The sequence below is a fragment of the Canis lupus genome, chromosome 14 (genome assembly GCF_011100685.1).
Source record: "Canis lupus familiaris isolate Mischka breed German Shepherd chromosome 14, alternate assembly UU_Cfam_GSD_1.0, whole genome shotgun sequence".
Classification (NCBI taxonomy): Eukaryota; Metazoa; Chordata; class Mammalia; order Carnivora; family Canidae; genus Canis; species Canis lupus.
In genome coordinates this window covers 19,263,384-19,286,722 of record NC_049235.1, presented here as the reverse complement: position 1 = coordinate 19,286,722, position 23,339 = coordinate 19,263,384, and the positions used below count along the sequence as shown (strand labels likewise).

The window sequence follows — 23,339 nt, the reverse complement described above, 5'->3', positions numbered from 1 at the left end:
TTGCATGAAAGCAGCAACAGTGAATCTGTGTTCATCTTCCTGACTGTTTTATTTTGCTGTTAAGTAAAATTTTGGAAATGTGAGTTTTGTCCACAGTATTGGCTATTACCTCATCTTCTCAATGAAAAGAGGCTATTTTGGAGGCAGAGGCACTAGGATCCCATGTTCCCAGGGCTATTTACCAATTTTGTGATGGTGAGAGGTGCTCGTGTTAGGATTAACAGGTAAACTTCATATTCCAGCATCAATATGCCAGCTGTTTCTTTAACAGATAGTTGTTGCAGCTTCCTGACTTTATCTCCCTGATTCCTGAGTTCCAGCTACAGTTGTATGCTCTTGGTAGTTCAAAGTGGCAGTTTCAGAGGTAAAACTACCTCTGGTGGAACAATGTAACAGTGTTTTGGGTGATTGCTAGAGATGCCAGCCTCTAGCTCATTCTTCCAGCTTCTAATGGCATTGTAAATACATACTTCACTTTACCAAATTTCTTTCTTCTTAATACTCCTCAGTTTCAGTTTCTTGCCCTGAATCCTAATTGACACAATGCTGTAAAATCTCATTTCCAGTTTGTCACTTATCTTTTGACACTTCATAATTTTTGTGAAAGAAAAAAATTTAGATTATTGTGTAGTTAAATGTATAACTATTAAAAATAACTTCTGGTGCTTGTGTCATACTTAGGAAGGCATATTTCAAGTTTTTTCTTGAGCTGCTTTATTGTAATTTACATGCTGCTTTATTGCATGTAAAAGCTGCTTTATTGTAATTTACATGCCAAAAATCTATTTGTCTTATGTGTATAATTCAATGACTTTTAATAACTGTACAGAACTATATAACTGTCCCTACAAACTGATTTTGGAACATTTCTATTGCCCCATAAAGGAAACTCTGTAGTGCCTCTTTGCAGACATTACTCCTATAGTTTTGTCAACCACTACTCAACATTCTGTCTCCCAAAATTTTCCTTGTCTGGATTTTTCATATAAATGGAGTTATGTAGTATTTGGTATTTTGTAGTCAGTTTCTTTCACTGAGCACACTGTTTCTGGGGTTCCTCCATGTTTTAACAGGTACCTGTTTTCTAGTATTTTTGTTTCATTTTTTTAACATGTGAATCTTTGGATATCTTTGAACTATATGTTGAGGGGGGGTGCTGCTGTGGGCGGCACAAGGAGGAAGGGCAGGTGGGGAGAGAAAGAGAGAAATAACCAGCCAGATGTCCTTATATCATTTATTGAATGATCTATATTTTGGCCACTTATATAAATTGCTGCCTTTATTAATGGTAATAGGATGTTATATAAAATTCCACCTAGTCTCAGGTGAGATTTTATATCCATAACTAGTGCAGAACACATATCTCCATATTCAAATAAAGGCCATCTATGTTAGGCCATCTATGCAGTTCTTTGGAAGAGTTGTTCTCAGATCAGCTCTGTAACCCTTAGCTCATCACCCATCTAGAGATCACAAGAGTAAGGCAATGAGTGATCAAAGGCTTTGTTGAACTAGGGTTTCTTGGAACAGAATTGTCAAAGCTGTTTGTGTTTCTAGTGCCCCTCATTTTTTTTTTCCATTAAACTTTTGTTTTAATGGGTCTCAAAATTCTGTGACAGATTTTTGGTCAAGTTGTTTCCATTAAAAAGTACTGATTCTAAAAACTAATAACTTAAAACTGCCACACACACACACACACACACACACACACACACAAAACAAAACCCCAAATGGTCCACAAAACATTCTCCTTTCCTTCTGAAGGTTTTACGATGCATTGTTATCATTAACCAGTCTTTTATTATTAAATTTAAATGGCCAATTGACAAACAGTTCTGAGACCATTTTTCCACCACTGATTAAGACTGGGGTGGCAGGTATTGGAATAATATTCATTTAGACTCCTGAGCTTTCTGGGCAGACTTGGTACATTGTTCCCAGGAAGAGCCTCACTCAAAGCCTCATGATGCATTTCAACAGACTTTACTTCAGTTGTAACATTGACCGGAGCAAAGGTGGCCCCCATGCCAGGCTTAAGAACACCAGTATCCACTCGACCCACTGGGACAGTACCAATACCACCAATTTCATAGAAGTCCTGGAGAGGCTGACACAAGGTCTTATCTGTTGGACAAGTTGGTGGCAGACTGCAATCCAGAGCTCCAAGCAGTGTGGTTCCACTGGCATTCCCATCTTTACGGGTGACTTCCCATCCCTTGAGCCAAGGTATGTTAGCACTTGGCTCCAGCATGTTGTCACCATTCCAACCAGAAATTGGCACCAATGCTACTATGTGGGGGTTGTAGCAAATTTTCTTAATGTAGAAACGATTTACTCATATCACTTAACGATTTACTCGTATCTCTTCTGGCTGTAGGGTGGCTCAGTGGAATCCATTTTGTTTACACCAACAATTAGTTGTTTTACACCCAGTGTGTAAACCAAAAGGGCATGCTCACGGGTCTGCCCATTCTTGGAGATACCTGCTTCAAATTCACCAACACCAGCAGCAACAATCAGGACAGCAGAGTCAGCCTGAGATGTGCCTGTAATCATGTTTTTTATAAAGTCTCTATGTCCTGGGGCATCAGTGATGGTCAACATAATACTTGCTGGTCTCGAATTTCCACAGGGAGATATCAATGGTGATTCCATGTTCATGTTCAGCTTTCAGTTTATCCAAGACCCAGGTGTACTTAAAGGAGCCTTTTCCCATCTCAGCAGCCTCCTTCTCAAATTTTTCGATAGTTCTTTTGTTGATCCCACCACATTTGTAGATCAGACGGCCAGTAGTGGTAGATTTGCCCGAATCTACGTGTCCAATGATGACGATGTGGATGTGAGTCTTTTCCTTTCCCATTTTGGTTTAGGTTTAGCGGTGGTTTTCACGACACCTGTGTTCTGGTGGCAAACCCATTACGAAAAGCTCTAGTGCCCTCTTTGTGCAAGAGAGACACTCATAAAGACCAGTCTTACAACTGTTTGGCTACTTGCTGAGTTAACGGAGTTTCATGGGCCTTTGTGTTGTCAGGAGAGCAGAATGAAGTGTGGTGAGATGGTTCTTGGGAGATTTTGACCTAAGTCTATGGAGACTATGAGGAATGGTAATGGTGCCTGACTTTTGCCTTAAACACCGTACATGTGAGAAGCTGGCTGCAGCTGGTGGTGACAAAAGAAAAGGTGCAAAAGCCATGATGGGTGCAGCCTGTATTACCTGAGTTCAACAGGGCAAATATGCTGAGTTTTCTCATGAACTAAGTGAATGCCATAGAAGGTAGCTGGACCAGAGTTCTTTTGAAAAACATCTATTTGTCAAGGTCAGTGGACCCAAATAGACAGAGGCTATGTGGTATATATGGTAGGATATAGGAGATGAGGGGAGGATTTTTGAGCTGGAGCCCTTATCATGCCTCTGTAAATTATTGTTGCTTCTCTGACCTCATCTCCTACTACTTCCTTTCCCCCAGTTTGTTCTAGTTTCAAATGCATCAAGCAAACATCCATCTCAGGCTCTTTGCATTTGCTGGTTGCTGTGCCTGGAAAAAGCTTCCCCAGCTATCCAAAGGGCTTATCTTTATTCTTTCTTCAGAGTATTTTTTGGGGGATGCTCTGTCGATTAAGCATTTACCATCACTTCAGGTCATGATCCCAAGGTCCTGGAATCAAGCCTTGCATCAAGCTCCTTGCTCAGTGGGGAGTCTGCTTATTACTCTGCCCCTCCAACCTGACTGCTGTCTCTATCACACTCTCTTTCTCTCTCTCAAATAAATAAATAAAATATAGATAGATAAATAAATAAATATCTTTTTTTTTGGACCATGTATTTAAAACCTTTCTATTTCAGCTCTCACTATCCTCCTCATTTCATTTATCTTGCTCCATTATACTTATCAAATTTAACTTTCTTTATATTATCTTATTTGTTTTGTTTAGTGTCTATCTCCCCAAAGTAGAGTATACATCCTAGGAAGGGAGCAATGCCTGTTTTGTTCAGTGCTATGATCCAGAACCTAAGAATGTGCTGGACTCATGGTAGAGCCCCTAAAAATATTTATAAAATGCTGAATGAGTTAATTAATTCAGGAGTGGATAAAAAATCTGATGATTCGAATGAGTTAAAGACAGTAATTGGATACAAATAAAATTTCCTTTTACTTTCTCATTCTGATTTCAGCTTGTTTAGTAAACCAATACAGAAACCAAAGTTCCACATGTTTTTGAGGCTTTTGAGGCTATCCAAATAGCCTCTAATATGTCTCATATAAACAATTTTAACCATTATAGTTCTATAATATCAGTTGATTACTGATAGGCTGATTCTGTTTCATTATTTTTCCCGATATTTTGGCCATATATTTTATTTTAAAATATATTTGAGAGTCAATTTAACTTCTTGCCTACATAAGATGTTAGCATTTTCTATAGGTAGCCTCAAAAATGATTAATTGAGGGCAGCGTCGGTGCCTCTGCGGTCTAGAGCCACCTTTAGCCCAGGGCGTGATCCAGGAGACCCGGAATCAAGTCCCGCGTTGGGCTCCCTGCATGGAGCCTGCTTCTCCCTCTGCCTGTGTCTCTGCCTCTCTCCCTCTCTCCCTCTCTCTCTCTCTCTCTCTGTGTTTTTCATGAATAAATAAATAAAATCTTTAAAAAAATGATTAATTGGGGCAAAATAAAAAATTCATAATACTGGATTTTATTATACAGAAAGATTATTTCTTTTACACTTCTCAGTAGCCATTTAAATATTTCTTCATATAAATTTCATCAATTTTTGCTAGCTTATTTTTACATCTTTTATATATGGATATCTTTGTATTACATTGAATTTACTTAATGATGGCTATTTAGACATAGGGAAGGTATGAATTTTTTAATAGCTTTACTGAAATATTATCTACATACTGCAAAATTCACTCATTTAAGTACATAATTCAATAGTTTTTAGTATTTATCAAAGTTGTGAAACCATACCACAACCTAATTTTAGAACATTTTTATCACCCAAAAAGAAATCCAATGCTCATAAACAGTCCTGCTCTTATCCCTTTTATTCCTAGTGTGTTAAGTGATGATACCATCAGACCGTTTTACCAAATGCTTTTTCTGCATGTATTCAGATTATTACCACGTGGTTTCTGTCCTTTATTATATTAATGTAGTATATTACATTAATTGGTTTTCATATGTAAATCGTATTTGGCATGGTGTATACTCCTTTTTATGTGTTGAATTTGTTGTTGATCATTTGTGCATCAAGATTCAAAAAATATATTGGTTCATAGTTTTATTTTCATACTGACTTTGTCTGGTTTTGGTATCAGGATAATACTGGCCTCATAGAATGAGTTTAAGTTTTCTTTTCTCTTCCATTTTTTGGAATAGTTATGAAAGTGGTATCAAATTCTTCTTTAACTGTTCAATAGAATTCACCAGTAAAGTCTTACACCCAAGCTTTTCTTTGAGTGAAGTTTTAAAATTACTTATTAAACTCCTGTTCTTTTCCTAGGTCTTTTCAGATTTTCTACTTCTTCTTCAATCAGTTTCCACAGTTTCTCTCTCTCCTCTCTCTCTCTCTCTCTCCCTTGCTCTATCTCTCATAAAGATTTTATTTTTAAGTAATCTCTACACCCACCATAGAGCTTGAACTTCCAACTCTAAGATCAAGAGCCACATCCTCTACAGACTGAGCCAGCCAGGCACTCCTCCATTGTTTGTCTTATTTGATTTTTCCATTTCATCTTTCTTTCTAGGAATTTCTATGAATTTTTCCATTTCATTTGAGTTATATAATTTGTTAGCATACAATTGTTTATTGTTGTCCCTTATAATCCTCTTAATTTTTGTAAAGTAGGTAGCAACATTCCCTATTTCATTCCTGAGTTGAACAATATGAGTCTTCTCTTTTTTTTTTTATTGGTCAGTTTAGCTAGGATTTTGTCACTTTTGTTGATCTTTTCAAAGATCTAACTTTTGGCTTAGTTGATATTTATCTATTGTTTTTGTATTTTTTATGTCTTTAATTCCACTCTGATTTTTACTATTTTCTTCCTTTTGTTTGCTTTGGATTTAGTTTGCTTTCTTTTTCCTTTAGCTTCTTAAAATGGAAGTTTAGACCACTAATTTGACAACTTTCTTATTTTTTAATATACTAAATTTTTATACCTATTGTCACAGCTAAAATTTCCCCTAAACATTGTTTAGTGATAGCAGTCACAGTGTATAAGCTTTTCTTATTCTTGTCTATAATGAAAATTATTTCACCATGATTTTTAAATTTGACTCAAAGTAATAGAGCCATGTAGACACATGTTAAATATTATTTATATTTTATATACTATCTTGTTAAGAAAATGTCTGGATCGTATCAATTGTTTTGCATGATCTTACAAGATAAATATATATTTTCTGCCTCACTATCAACCTCAATGGCCTGGGCTGAGGCTACCAGCTGCTGAGACTCTGAGAAAGTTGATAAGTAGAATTTTCATTTGGGGAGTTTGCAAACTTAGGATGGGGGATCAGATGTTGGCTAGCAAAAAGTGAAAAAGAAACAAAAAGAAAAAACTAATGTCCAAACATAGATGTAGCCAATGCCAAAATGAAAATTGAACTGGAATTGGAATCATAGGATTTCTAAAAATTATTTGCAAGACTTATTATTTCTCCACTGGGATTGTTTTTTTAGGTATTTAGGTCTTATTTCAAGTCTTAAAAAATGAATTAGCACAATTTGTGAAAGGTAAAGGTATATTAAAGCATTTATGAAGTATTGATGATAGCAGCAAAAAAAGATACAACTATTTTCTAGAAGAAATTTTATCCTTCAGATATAATAAGATAAAAATACAGAAAAGAATTATGTCCCTTCTTTATGAGTTCGGGTTGATTAGATGGATTGTGAGTCTCAAAAAGTTACATATTGCCATTTTGGCTTAATTTGTCCTTTATTTTGGATAGAAGGAATCTGTTTTGCCAATCAATAAACTGTAATATGTCATTTTAACTTAAATGAGAATTACCTCCTATTGCTAGTTCAATGTCCTGCTGTTACCCTTGTTCTCCAGCTAGGACACAGCATGGACATTTGCTCTCAGATTGACATTCATATGGAAACATTAATTGCTCATTTGGTGATAAAGATACTCTTTCTCTTCTTCTGGAGACTGCTGCATTACCTCCTATCCTGTCATTTTATAGTTTGTACAGATGTCTAGATCCTTCTACAATAGGTACCGTTACTCTGCTGATACTTGATGATTTGTATAAAACAAACTCAGATAGGAATCTTCTCAACTACAGATAATATTGAGTGTGCTTTGGTTAGTTAACACTTGCAATTAATCTAAAGCCTTCTCTTATAATTTAAGATTTGAGAATTTTGTTTATTGTTAAAATAGTGGTATCTATTATTTATTCTTGATAGGTGAAGAGCATTTCTTTTCCTAATCATTTAATCCTGTGAGTTGTGGGCCATTATTATCTACTTTTTACAGATGATGAAATTCAGGCTTACAGAAATGAATTCATTTTCCCAGGATCTTACAGCTCTTATAAGGTAAAGAGAACATTCAAAACCAGAGTTCCTGAGCCTGTTTTCTTAATCTGTAAACTCAGATTCTTCCTAACCACGCCTTCTATTATTTCTTCATTAGTTGTTTCATGCTATGGATTAGAGGTTTCACTAGGAAGACAGCAATAGGAAAAGGGAGAGGAAATTCAAATGAATTCCTCTTTGAATCATAGAAAAGAAATATCATTATAGTGATAAGAAAATGTTCCAGGTTTTGACATCTTGTGTATTTTCAAATAAATAATTTTCACTTTTGCAAACCTGTAAAACTGAATCAAAATGTCCATTCATCCTATCATTGTTGCTTCATTTTATTGGGATGTAAATAATTTCAGTTTTGCAATTGTTCCTTACTTATGTCAAAGTTGTGGTGAGAGAGACTAAGCTTTATTAACATCTTCAATGACAGGCATTTAAAAGCAAAATATTGGAGGAAAGACATGGATATATGGTCATTTGTTCTATTTCTCTTCCATGTTGCCCTATAATATACTTATTTTCCTTATTAATTTCCCTTCACATCCTATACTCATCCAATTTCTGTTTCTTTGAAATCAGTGATAGAAGTGAAAGATTTATTTTTCCTGGAAGCCAACAGAAGAAAGATAATTTATTTCATTCGACAAATATTTATTAAGCATCTGTTATATTTTAGGCACTAGGGATACAGTAGTTAAAAAAAAAGAAAGGTCTCTATTCTTCTGGAATTCACATTGTAAAGACCAGAAGGCAATAAAGTCTGAATATTCTGAAGTGGATTTCTCTAGCTTTTATTTGTGAAATTGAACGTTAGGAAAAGTGTGACCAGATTTCATCTCTTTGGTAAACAAATATTTCCAAGGGTTGAATTTACCACCGCAGATCTCTGTGAGACAAACTTTGGTTTCATGGTTTGGCTTAATAAGTTATTCATAATTTTTTAAAAAATCTGATAGAACAAATTATGAAATGAGCCATTTTTCTCCTTTAGCATAATGACTGAATGTAGCAGAATTTAACAAAAGAGTTCTTTGACTTTATAACAAGGTGATATTCCTTATATTATGGATATTACTGTCCTGTTTATGGACAGATAGTATAGTTTAGGAAGGTGATCTATCACATAATTCACGGTGACATTTACTTAAACAGGGACAATATCTGCTCTCCTCTAAAAATAAATAGTCCTGATGAATCTCTAGTAAACTAAAATTATGATTCTGATTCATATACAGGATGAGATATATACAAAAATACTTCAAGGCTTTTAAGTATCATCCAAATGTTACTTATTATTATGAAAGACCTCGTCAAAGTCACACAAAGTGGGGAGCCAGAAGAAAATCCAGGTTTGTTTTTTAGACTAGGGCTTATTCTATTGCATGACCCTTACTTATAAGTACCTGAGCCTTAAAGATGCATAAGGCACAGTGGATAAGCTTTCTTAGTTTGGTCACTTAATTTTAAAAACTTTATTTCCATTCTATAAGAGTGACTCAATTTGCCAATATATAGACCCATTTAAGATTTTAAAGTTAAAGAAAGTAAGTAGTGGCTTTTAAAATATGTCTGTCATGTGGGCCAGACTTGAAATAGTTTGGGAAATGAAATGCCAAAAATATCACATTTTCCAATAATGAATCACTATTTGTCTCTGTGCTAAAACTTGGCTTTTAAGGAAGAAATTTTTAAAACTCTAATTACAGCTTACAGAAGCAAAAAGGTCAAAAAAGTGATGTTTAGTAGCTTAATGGGATTTTTTATTGAACCAATACAGCTTTATGAGGAGGTTTTCTTCCTTTCAAAAGGCTATACAAACCAATATCACCAGTTAAAAATTGTGAATGTGTCATGCTAACACGCTATTCAAATCAATTGTCAAGCCCTTGAGTACCTAAGTTATACACAAAAAAAAGGTTAAGACAGATTTTCTAGGTAAGTAAATATATGAAATGTTGGGAATGCATGAAAATCTCTCTTGAAATTGAGAAGTGAAAATGTTACAAACCATTTCTGTTTCAATGAACCTACATTTAGCGATGCAAAATCACTACTTGGTTATAATGAAATTGAAAGCAGAACTGATTTCTTCATTTCATTGGTTGAATAAGTCAACTCTGCAAAATATTTCTTTAGTACAAGTAGGTAAGAGTCACAATTCCTTTTACAGACTTTCACTTGTTATAACTTATTCTTTTACTTGTGGGATTTGTATTCTACTCTTGTATACTTGTAACGAATGTGTTACAACTTTGTCACTGTTCCTAAGCTAAGATGGGAAGTGATATGATCATAGTACTCTAGAAAGTAATCTTAAATATTGGTTTAACCCACAAGGAAGTTATAGTTTATGTAAGATATGGTGTCAGTATTAATATTTTTAAGCGTCATTTTGGAGTCTAGAAGCCCTACTTAAAGGGCTTTCTACTGTTTCTCCCATATTATTATAAACTTTGAACATATTAGATTACCTTTTCTAATTTCCAAAAGTATCCTGTGTTAGAACAAGAAATACTAACTACTGTAAAAAGCAACTACCAAATCTCAGTGCCTTGATAAAAATTTCTTTCTCACATTGCTTTTGGCTGCAAGTTAGCTAGTTCTCCTTCAAGAATGTCTCAGGAATCTAGGATCCTTCCATTATATAACATTGCCATCTTAAAAACATGGCCTCCATGGTAACCACAGAAGGAAGAGAATAGGCAAGCACACAGGAATTTTTAGGGCAGACTTCAAAATGAATACATTAGTTCTATCTACCAGTATTAGCCAGAATCTAGTCATGTGGCATAATCGAACTTTAAGGGAGACTCAGAAATAGTCTTCCTCCGTGTTCAGTGAGAAAAAAGAAAAACGAAGGAAAAAAGGATTTTGTCACAATCCCTAAACAAAAAATCTGCAACTCATAAACTTTTCAGATTGTCATCAGAATCCTTGAAACCCGGTTATTGGTGGTAGGAGGGGGAGATATTGGGGATAGATAAATGCACCAAGCAAGGCATATAAAGATGTTTGATAAGAGCTGTCAATCCCTGCCTGGCATCCCTCTCAAAAGTCCCCATGGATTGACTTTAGAACAATTTGATCTGGTCCACAGAGAACAAAGACCTTCCAAATTTTCTAAATATCTTGATTTCTACTTCATAAAGAGGCCAGATGTCTTTAGTGGAGACAACAGGAGGGAACAAACAAACTGCCCAAAATTTAAACTGTTAATAGAAATAAATGCTTTTTTGTTGAGATACAAATGTACACAATTCTGAATCACTCTTATTTAGCTGCATTTTAAAATAAACTACGGTATGGTCATATTGAGTCCTGCTGGGAATCTAGTGAACTGATAAACCAATACCTCAAAGAAAGGAAAAATGAAAATTAAATTAGAAGTAAAAATTAACAAGAACTGAGGGCATTTCAAAAATAAATTTTCACCTTATCAGTTCCTTTCAAAGACTCCAATGATGGGTATTGTTATGAATGGAAGAAGTGATTTTCTTTTCAAAGTTTTCCATTCAGCAAGATGACAAAAGTATCTGAAATTACAGATCTGAACTCACCGAGAATCAATGCTTTTCCTGCTGGCAACTTAGCAGCTTTTGTAATTGATGTGACAGTTTCATTTCCCCACTGCCACAGATAATCGGCATGTTACTCCATCTCTCAAGCAAATCTAAAAAAAAAATTCAGTTTTACTTTTTAGGAGATATTAACATTCTCCAAACAAAATATGGTGGCAATGACAGACAACAGATTCAAGGCTTTGACAACCTCCTGCTTTATATAATACAAAACAAAAAGTTGTCATTCAATGTGGCTTCATCAACATACCTAATAACTGCCTTGACAAAACAACTGTTTATTTAAAATCCTTCTCTAAGGGCTTTTTACAAAGGGTTCTCCTTAGCACAGGGTCAGGTAGACATGAATGAAGGTACACATGTGCTCATACCTTGACCATCAACATTCCAGACTTATTTTTTCTTGCTTCAAAAATAGTCCTTTAACAGCAACAGAAAACCACTCACACCTTGACCTATCTTACATCATCTTATTTCACCCTTTTTTCACCACATACCTTGAACTTAAGCCTCCACTGAATTCACTGTTTCAGAAATACACAATAATCTTTCACATTTCCAGGTCTTTCTGCACTAGCTATTTTCTTAGCTTGGAATATATTTTATCAGTCAGAATTAGTCATGTTTCAGTAACAGATGACTCTTCACTTATCAGTGTCTTAAAACAATAAAAATTTATTTTTACTCATGCCATGTGAATTGCTGAGGCTTATCCCATCATTGTCATTCTGACACAAGGTCGATTGAAACTTCATCTCAAATTGCACTCCTGTGATCAGAAATGAGAAAGGACCCTGGCAAATAATACATTGGCTCTTAATTTTTTTTGCCTGACAGTGTCAATCACTCATTCTATTCACATTTTATAGGCCAAAAAAAGCACATGGCTATTTCTAAATTGAAAGGGGATTAGAAGTGCAAACCTACCCTTGAAGAAAGAAAATGAGGTAATTTTATTGAGCAGAGCTAATGACTACTCCATGAACTTTTCCAGTAGGTGAATTCTCACTTTTCAAGATCTAAACAAATGTCACCTCCTCTGAGAAGTCTTCCATCATATCTCAAGATAATTACTTGCCTTTTTATCTTTACTGTCCAAATATTTGGTACAGACTTTCTTGAAATACTTACCATATTATGATAATCTATTATCATGCCTATATTACACTGAATTATACTGCCTTACACTGAAAATTCTTAATTCACACTTTTCTGCCAAGTGCCTGTATAGTTGAAGCACATGCTGGTTGTTTGCCAATGCTCCTTGTTGAAAGTTTATTTTTCCATTCTCCTCATTAGACTATAAGCTCACTGAGGACATAGACTGTGTCTTTTTGCACAGACCTAAACCTAGTATCTTGTAACAGTACCTGGCACTAATGGTTACCAACTAGATGTTGAATGAATTTATTAAATGATTAATTATTTTTGTGATTGCACCATATTGTATGTATTATTATGATGGGTTAGGTTAATGCTGCAGTAACAAAACAGTTCCAAAATTTTTGATAAGTTCAGCAAAAGTTTATGAATTGTTCATGGTATATATTCTACATAAGTGGGCAAGGAGCTCTGTTTCATCTACTCAGTTAGGGACCTAGGCTGATCTAAGGCTCTCTTATAGGTGAATCATCTGTGACTCAAAGCGTTTTCAGTTACCCTGGCAGATGAATGAGAAACTGGAGAATCACAGATGCTTTTTTCCCCCAAAAGATTTATTTGTTTAAGAGAGAGAGAAAGTGAGAATAGGGGGATGGGGGGAGGGAAAGAGAGAGAATCTTCAGCAGACTCACAATCAAGCACGGAGCCAGATACAGGGCTTGATCCCATGACCTGAGATCGTGAGCTGAACCGAAATCAAGAGTCAGATGCTGAACCAACTGAAACACCCAGGCGCCCCCACAGATGGCTCTTTAATTATTCAGGCTAGAAATGACCTATCACACTTCCACTTACATTTTTTCATTAGCCAGAACTGATCATATGGCTCTATAAACTGCAGAGGGCTGGGAAACATAGAGGAACAAACGGGATACTTGGTGTGCATTACTGTTTCTGTCACACGGTTGAAGACAATATGGAAAATAAAATGTAAGTAAATAATATAATCACATTCCTTTACCACTTTCCAAGTGAGAAGATGCCTGAATTCAATGGTTGGTATAAAATGCCTATAGAGTTGAGAAAGAAAAGAATTACCTTGTGTGTTTGGGAAATAATTCTTTTAAATTAAAATGAATCTGCCCTTTCAACTTTCTGTTTAATGTGTGTGTGTGTGTATATATATATATATATATATATATATATATATATATATATATATATAAAACAATAAGAACTACACAATAGCACTTAGAAGCTAAGAATAATATTTAGATTTATTCTAGAGACTGGAGAAAATTTACAACACTATAGAAATCAACAGGTTTTGGCAGAAAAATACTAGTCTTTGTATGCTCTGGTTCTGTTTCAGCAGAGGGGTCTAGGAGGGAATACTTGCTCAACTTCCACACATATCCCCAGCTTAAGGGTAATGAAATTTCACTAACCAGAAGTTTTTTTCATTATTTTATAAGTATTATTTCATTAGGTAGTCATAATTATGCCTTATTTTCTCTATGGTTGCAAGTCTTTTTATTATCATTATAAGTCTTTTATTTATTTTTTAATACATTTATTTTTTATTGGTGTTCAATTTACCAACATACAGAATAACACCCAGTGCTCATCCCGTCAAGTGCTTCCCTCAGTGCCCATCACCCATTTACCCCCACTCCCCGCCCTCCTCCCCTTCCACCACCACTAGTTCATTTCCCAGAGTTAGGAGTCTTTATGTTCTGTCTCCCTTTCTGATATTTCCCACACATTTCTTCTCCCTTCCCTTATATTCCCTTTCACTATTATTTATATTCCCCAAATGAATGAGAACATATAATGTTTATCTTTCTCCGATTGACTTACTTCACTCAGCATAATACCCTCCAGAAGTGGACCCTGAACTTTATGGTCAACTAATATTCGATAAAGGAGGAAAGACTATCCATTGGAAGAAAGACAGTCTCTTCAATAAATGGTGCTGGGAAAATTGGACATCCACATGCAGAAGAATGAAACTAGACCACTCTCTTTCACCATACACAAAGATAAACTCAAAATGGATGAAAGATCTAAATGTGAGACAAGATTCCATCAAAATCCTAGAGGAGAACACAGGCAATACCCTTTTTGAACTCAGCCACAGTAACTCCTTGCAAGATACATCCATGAAGGCATTATAAGTCTTAAACTCAGCTAACCCATAAGCAGACAGGTGGGAGCCTTGTTTTCTAGGATATCCTCTTTAGAGTGTATCATTTAGATGTTTTCATCTGGACAAAGTATTGGATATTGCCTTGGATGTTCTTTTCTGTATAAAATACAAGTTGGCAGCAAAGATGTAAATTTTATAACACTGTATTGGAGTTATATTAGTTGTGATGCTAACAAGTGTGCAAAAGTGGTTAGTATGTTGTATTCTTAAACCAGCTCCTTTAGCTATCAGGATCAGGGAAAGATATTCTACTGCAATGAAAAGGATGGTGGGGGCTGATTCGATGAACATATATCCTCTGTGGTTGTAGATAATTCTGGCTAGATCATTTCACACTCAAGGATAAGTAAGAACAAAGCAAAACAAATAAGAACTATAAAAAAATGTACTTCAAGATATTTTAAAGCAATCTGAATGTAGAATATTCCTACGTTTTGTTTTCTCCCCACCCTATTTTGATAGCAACCTTTCTATACTTTAAGCTGTTTTTTTAAAACTTCTTTGAGACTTTTCAAAGCTTTCATTTCGTTTTTTATAGATATAATTCTCATTCATCCCACATTCAAGACTCATGGGCTTATTTATTTAATTAAATTATATGATTACTATAGCAAGTGCTTAAGCTATCTACTGCTGTATAACAAAAGACTTAGAAGCTTACAACCACAATTTGTTTTTTTTTTACAATTCTGAATCTGAACAAGGCTCAAGTGGGTGATTCTTCTTCCCTAGGTGGTATATTCTGGGACTGGCATGTCTCATGCCTCAGTTAGGATTGCTGAAATAGCTAGGGAGTGACAAGGCATCTCTCTCCCTGTGGCTTCTCCAGTGGGTTATCTTGGGTTATAGCATGGTGGTCTCAGAGTATTAGGCTTCTTGTGTGGCAGCTGGTTTTTAAGAGAAGCAGGTGCTGCCAGTTTCCCTTAAAAAGCTCAAACCTGGAACTAGCACAGCAATACATCTGCAACAGTTTATTGGTCAAAGCAAGTCACAGAGTCAGCACAGATTCAAGGGGAGAAGAAATAGACTCCACTTCTGGGAGTGAGGAGTGGCATGTTCATGTAGGGAGGGGAAAAATGATGACAGCTAACTTTGGAAACTACCATAACAAGGAAAACCGGCATAAACAGATTTAGACGCAAAAACACCTGACTCTTGGTAAACATCCAGTTTATCTAGTGTGAGCAGTTGTGTTTATACTTAGAGGAGAATAACCTACTAGCCATAAATGCAGTGTGCAATAAGATCAATCTAATCATTTTACAGAGACATTAGTTAATCCAGTGATATGGCTCGGTGAAATGTGGTTAAGAGTGATTCTATATATTAATTTGATAACTGAAGAGAAAAACTAGTAGAAAAGATGATGATAAACTGCAAATATTCCTGGGAGAAGTAATTACCTTTCACAGAGAGGAAGCTATCTTGAGAGAGAGGAAGGAGAATTGCATGAAAAGGTTTGAACCCCTTAAATTGAGTTGACAGATAACTTGGATAGGAGAAAGGGATTCATGGGCAAAAGGAAGTATGGGCACTCCCTATTTGACCATATTCGCAAATTTATACAGGTCAATTAAAAAAAAGCTTTCCAGGTCAATTAAAAAAAATGTGATGCTCCCACATAAAACAGACCCTGAGAGCCCAGAACAATTTCTCAGGTTTCTAAATGCATGATTTTATATTAATAATCAGTGTTTCATCTAATAGAATCATGTATTAAAGATAAAGAAACAAAAACACCTTCACTGTCAACATGCAACCTTGTCAGAAAAACTCTGTTTTTTAGTGTCTACAGAGTGTCGGATCATTTCTGTATGAATGAGTAGTCCATGGAGCTTTTTGATGGTGTGTGTAGCTCACCATGACTCTGAATAAAATTTGTTCTAATGTTTCTCCCTCAAAATTGACCTTTCATTTTGTCTTCCTGGCTTACCTGTAGTATGCTAACTTAATCAATTTTATCCTACGTCTGGTTTATTCTGGTCCACATTATTCAAAAGAATCCAGCATGAAAATTATAATCTGTGAAACTAGGACATGTAGTACTGTAAACATTACTAAATATATATCACTTGACTTTGATAAATATTTCAACAAGAGGACATTGAAGACAGATCTATTTTTTAATGTTCTGCTAATGAAAATCACCTGTGATAAGAAACTACTGCTTCCAAATTTTGTTCTAATTAAGGTATACTATAAAGTTACTCAAGTCCGAATAAAAATCACTTTCAATAATGTTGCATACAAATTTATATTAGAGTTGATCTCTAATGATTGTGTCAAGGACTGGTTTCAGGTTTTTAAAGGAATGAAGGCAAATCCACTAGTCATTGCAGTGACTGGGTGATTTGCTCTCCCCCTCTCCCTTAAGAGAGCCATATATGAATCATGACTATTAGCTTTGTCTTTCTAAAATAATGTATTCAGGAAAATAATTTTAGATTTCCCTATTAATTTCTGGTTCACTTCAGTTTCACCCCCAATAATTACTTAGCCTCTATATGAACCACTTGTGCTATGTGCAGGGGAGGCCAAAGGCACATCAGATAGGATTCCTGTCTTCCAAGAATTTCCAGGTAACAGCTGCAGAGAATATATTGTTTAAAGCTATAGTATATCACAGTACCTGATTAGATTAAAACAAGCACACAATAAATACATTTTGATTGGTAGATTAGAGGTCTGATCAGGTTTTCAGGGAACACAATAGAAAGGTTCCTACACGTACCTTGGGCTTCCTGAAGGAAATACTGTTAAAAATAAAGGACCGAAAGCCAGGTGAAGCAAGGTAGGAAGTGCACACAAGACAGTGCTCTTTGAATTGTGAAATTCCTTACAGTCACTGGCAGCATTTTGGCATTATTAGTGTTTAAAGCGTTAGGTGGTAGGTGGTGAGATGGGGTGAAACCATAGAATGCTTCTATGTACTAAAAATATTTTATTTACTCTGAACAAAATAGCTGAAAGCTTGGGAATGGCATTCTTCTATTTATTGTTCATGCTCAGTGATTAAAATATTTAGGAGGGTAGAGTTGGGAATGATATCAAGGATCCTCTTAGGAGGCTAATGAATAAATTCCAGTGACAGAAGATAAAACTGTGAGCATGTCCTATACATCAGGGAATTAAAGAACTGGGAAAATCATGTTCCATTTCTACCAATACAGAAATGCATGTCTTGTTAACTAAGCACAGGGATGCACTGGGTCATGTGAGAATCCAAGTTGTTTTTGTTAACACAGGGGCTGAAACTGTTCCAGCAACAGGGACTAGCACTGAGGATCTACGATGATTTAGGAATTCATCATAGTCCTAGAGTGATTTCAACACAACTACTCTTTCTTGAGGGATTACAGGACCAAAACTTGCCCAAACTCATAACGGATTTTACAGATGTGACTTAAGTATCATTTAAGCACAAAAATTGCTTATTGATGTTTATGGGAAAGTTCTAGAATTCCGAGAAGAGAGAGGCTTATGATGCAGATGTAGGAACTAGTGTCATGTGTGGAATGTATTTATTACTCCCACCAAAGAGTTTTAATTTTATTTCCCAAAGTACTTTAACATCAAACAGGAAGAATAAAAATGGTTAAACCATTATTGGAGTACTCAGTTGGTACTAAATAGAAGCATTCAGAATCTGAAACAGGATGTAATGACATTATTATTAAAGTGAGTCTAAAAGTGTATTTTTCCCTTTGAAACCTTAATATTCACTCTGTACAGAAACAATACATATGGATCAAACATTCACAGTATAATTTACCATTACACAAATCCATCCTCCTTCAGGTAGGAAGGTACTGATACAAGAAAAATATCTGAAAAAAATACGTATACATATAATATATTTTGAATTGCTCAAGGTTCCACAGAGAAGATACAACAGGGAGAATAAAAAGCTACTCTTATTTTAGAATTTAGTTCAACAAACATTTACCGAACTAAAAGAACTAAAGCATATCCATGAATCCTATTTTGTTGAGGAAGAAGACAGGGAATTAAATTGTCATAATAAAGTATAATAAGTACCTTGAAAATCACTCCCTCCACTCCGTACCCCCCCAAACACAAAGAAACAAGTAATGTAATGTAAATGTAATGCCCCGTGTTTGTTACCATATATATACTAATGGGGGGGAGGTTCACAGATAGTGATGTCACTACGCCGCTTTAGATCTCAGAAATGTTGGGAAACCTGGATGGTTCAGCAGTTGAGCGCCTGCCTTTGGTCCAGGGCATAATCCTGGAGTCCCACACCAGGCTCCCTGCATGGAGCCTGCTTCTCCCTCTGCCTGTGTCTCTGCCTCTCTCTCTCTATGCCTCTCATGAATAAATAATAAAAACTTTAAAAAAAGATCTCAGAAATGTACCTTCTAGGAATTAGCAGGGATGCATGCAATCAACTACAAAAAAGCAAAAAAGTAATGCCTTTGTAATAGGTAAATCATATTTCTTTGAAGTTAAATGTATATTTAGAAGCTTGTCACCAAGACTTTCTGCAAGGTTTCAGGGTGAGAATCTAGGCAATTTTTACTTTAGGATTCAGATACTTCTGCCCTAATATGAACTGTGATCTGATGGACAAGTATATCAGCAGTCTAAGGAAAGAGAGGTACCAGAAGGAACAAATTTGGTCAACAACAGTGCTTTCCATCCAAGAGAGCAATGCTTTCAAGACATCTGGGAATGTTATCTGAGATAGGTATCTAGGACAACAATAGATGGAATGACAATGCCAGGCATTCGATTGTTAGATGCTTTAGGAATCAAAGTCTAGATGGAATTTTACATTGCCTTACTTTGAAAATGGTCTCCTTGAGAGGAGTAAATTGACAACAAAATATCATTCAGCTTTTTACCACTTGTGATAAGCTTTATACCTCAAAAAAATACTTGTTATTCTGTCAGAGTTTTCATGTGACCCACCCATATTTCATACAGCTCCTGAACTTGAAAGCTGATTACAGATTGAACAATCAGAGTGATAAGGACTTTAAACAAATTCCACTTAGGGTTATAGTCAATTAGAACTCATCTCCTGCACATAATTTTACATTGATTTAGGAGGAAATAAAGTACTGCTTTGGAGAGAGATCTGATTATTTCTTTTTCTTCAGATCTTCAGAAAAATTCAAAATATTTCAGGATATCAAGTATAATAAATGAATCATTTAGAATGCCTGAATCTGGACTTTTAATAAGTGTTAGTGATAGAAATGAAAATTATTCCAGACAAAGTGTTTGAACCAACAGTTTGCAAATCACTGGAATTAAGTGCTATTAGAATTAAATGTGTCTAACAGATTTTTTTCAATATTCATTGAAACAGCTTTCGACTACGAAGTCGAGTTTTGAAGATCAGAAAGGTGAAAGAACCAGAAAGAACTCTGAGAGAGAAACTCATTTATCTCCAAAAGGAGATCTCCTATCTCTATCCCTAGCAGGAACAGTGCTTTGGTAAGAAATACATGAGTGTTTAGAAATAACTGGGATTGCACCTTGGCTCTTTTGCTGCCTGAATTTGAGCAAAGGTATTATCTTTTCTGAACCTAAGTTCCCTGGCCTATAAAATGCAGATAATTGTCTCTTTTTCAGAGGAGGCATTTAAATATCAAATGAGACAAATAATGAGAAAGTAGTTTTTAAAGCCTGAAACTCCATAACGTTCGTATATTCACTTAGCCAATGTTTGCATAGTCCCCTCCCTATGACATAAGCATTAAGTAGTAGGTGCTAACCATGCTTCTCCATGTGGAATAAAGTGGTGAATGTTGATTATGTAATCTATTACCTTTTAAAGTTGACTTGTTAAAAATGCCACACTATCAGAAGAAATAAAAGGCTTGCTTTTCAAGGTATGTTGTCATTTTAAAGCTTTGCTCTCATCCTTCTGTATCCCTATGGAAAGAATTATCATGCCCAGGTGTCCTCTGGGGTGATCCAGTGATACACCATCTTCCACAGCATGTCATGTAAACTCCTCTCAGTTTATACAGTCTATAATTTTCATTGGCAATTCACTCCACTATAAACAGTTGTATCCAGAAATCCCTTGATGAGAGTCTGACTCTATTTTTGATGTTTGACTGCTGAGAGCTTTTACAACCTCACTTCTCTTTCCTTTCTGCCCCACATCTTGGCATGCTGCTAGGAAAGCCTTGGTGCTACTTTCTTTGAACGGGGGGATCAATCACAAAAGCCTCTTCCCACCATCCCTTAATAATCACAAAAAACCCCAAGCCAGTATCTTTTCTCTGCTCGCTCAAGCCATGTTTGGACCTGTTTGTGAAGTCTGCTCTCCTCTCCCTAGAAAGCTTCATTACATAAATAATAAAACCTTTTCATACCTTCTTGGTGTGTGCCTAGATTGCAGACTTGACATCCAAACCAAATTTTGGTGGAGGTCTATTCTGTTTCTATGTACTATCCCTATATCTGCAGAATGTCACAGCTGACTCTGAGAGTGGAATCCCTAGACAATGATCACCATCACCGGGGGGGGGGGGGGGGGGTGTCTTTCTGTTTCTTTGGCTTACTAACAGATTCTACTGTCTGATGGCAAGCATGTATTTTGAGCTGCTGCCTGCTAGCTAGCCTGCTTTTTGAGGTGTACTGCTTTGTGCTCTATTTTCTGAGTTCTACTGAACCTCTGTTATAGATTTAAGTAACCTAAGTTAGAAGTTTTAATAATTAATTGGCTTTTAGGGAAAGAAGTATGTGATTCAGGCCCTTATTAAAGCAGCCCTGGGTCATGTGTCTCAGTCTGAACCCATCTGTATGTATTAGATTAAATTATGGGTCCTGATTCTAGCAAAAACTTGACTGACGCTAACTTTAGAGAATGACTACTGCTTTGTGACCAATTGTGACCTGGTGTGTCTCAGTCGGGCGTATGCCCTCATTCATAGAGAGTTCAAGGGAAAGATTACACCCTGTGTGATAAACATGGGCACATTGGGTAGTAACTCAGTGGAGGAAGAACAGTCACCATTTGAATAGTAGTCATTATTTGAAAATGTGAATTGCTGAATTCTACAATCCTAAAGACAGGAGGCTCACTGGGACACTATAAAATGCCTTTGCTGGTGCTGTTGCACTTATGTCTCTGTCACCAAAAAAAGAGATACTTATCATTAGGGGTATAAGGAAAAACATCCATGGCATTCCTGTAGCACAGTCAAGAATTAATTCAACCATTGCCAGAGGTGAGGTCCCTAATCCTGATGATACTGATGTAAGGATCTCTGGAGTAAGAAGCCTATAATATGAGCAGGGTAGGGAAAAGCCCACTGAAGTATATCCAGTAACCACACACACACACACACACACACACACACACACACACAGCAAGCAAGAAAGCAGGAAGAAAGGAGATAGGGAGGAAAGGAAAGAGGGAGGGAGAGAGGCAGGAAACATACTAAATCAATCAATCAATCAATCAATCAATCCACAATTTGACCCAATTGAAAATCCAAAAGTTAGTAATGTACAGAGAAAACTAGAAAAAAAAAAAAAAGATGCTGATTAGATTTTGTGCCACTACAGTATAGGTTCTTAATTAACTCTCATATCAATGGCAAACCTTTATGGCCTTAATAAATATGAGAGCTCAAATTACAGTTACACTGGGGAATCCCACTAAATTGAAACAAAGTACACCCCCGCCCCATGATCTTAGGGGAATTACTGAACATAAAGTAGAGGACACATGCCTCATGTCAGCTATTGAAACTATTGTCTTGCCTAAATCCCCTGTATTCATAGCACCTATTGCCCAAAAATGTCCTATAATGATCATAATTGTCCTGACCTAATGAATAGTAAATTAAAAATTAAATTAAGTCTTTGCACTTACAAATTAGCTTGACAAAATAGGACTACATGGACCCTCTCTCCAGTTAAAATACTTAATAAAGCTCACATTAGAATTGGGGCCTTCAATGCCTGAACTACACTGTAAAAGTCTTATTTAGAGAAGAGGTAATTATTCCCACTTCCAATCCATTTAATTGTTTAATCTGCCCTCTTCCTACATTTGTAAAGAATGAATGGGCCCACATACTAAATAACTGCAACCTTGAGGCCTTGGTCTCACATATTTAAGTTTCTGTACCAATATTCTTGGAATTTCTGACTCCATACAAACAGCAATTGGTAAATATTTTGCTATTGTAGATTACAACAAAATTCCCTAGAATTTGTTTCAATTTTGTACGATACACATTCCCATTAGTAACTCCAAAGACTCCTCTGTCATAGAGGCTTTTGCAACCTCTTTTCATGTCTTTTGGAGTCTCTTGACCACCTATAATGATCATTCATTGCCTGGAGGCTTCTGATGCAAAAACCGTCTCCCGTGACCCAGTGCTGTATGCCATTATACTGGCAATTTTTGGCCCCACACTGGACATGTGACACTTCATAACCAGCTGTCTTCCTTGTCTTGGATCATGGAAGCAGCAACCCTCAAACCCAGCTTGACTGCTGAGGTGACCTGCTACAGGATAGAGACAAGCCCAGGCTCTCTGACATATCCTTCCCGCAGGAGGGGTTGCCTCCTCTGTCCTTAATCTCCTGCGATATGCCACAGTATAAAAGAAGATAACTTGTCTCCAAGTATCTGGCTATCTGAGCCCCTTGGGATCAATTAAATGAAGAGCAAAAAGAGTTTGTGAACTTTATGGTGAAATTATTTATCACCATCACAAATGATGGAGCTCCCCAGAGAGCAGCCGCTTTCCATTCCTTAACCAGGATGTCTCATAAAGGACAGGACACAAGAATCAGCACAATTGGTCAGACTTCAGGTGATAAAAACCTGGTTGTCAGGTATCTTAGCACTGGATGCCTTGGCCAACAATCAGCCCTGTCTGCACATTTTTAGTGTCTTGAA

General features: G+C 36.1%; 1 long non-coding RNA gene across 1 annotated transcript in view; it reads right to left on the bottom strand.

Annotated features, from left to right (window-relative positions):
* Window positions 1-20,918, bottom strand: part of LOC119876973 — a 33,095-nt gene extending 12,177 nt beyond the window's left edge. Inside the window, exons 1-2 of the long non-coding RNA XR_005369375.1 lie at window positions 20,794-20,918; window positions 11,107-11,219 (exon numbers count right to left, since the gene is read on the bottom strand). This is a non-coding gene — a long non-coding RNA (uncharacterized LOC119876973). The remainder of the gene's footprint in view (window positions 1-11,106; window positions 11,220-20,793) is intronic.
* Between the last annotated feature and the right edge of the window lie 2,421 nt (window positions 20,919-23,339).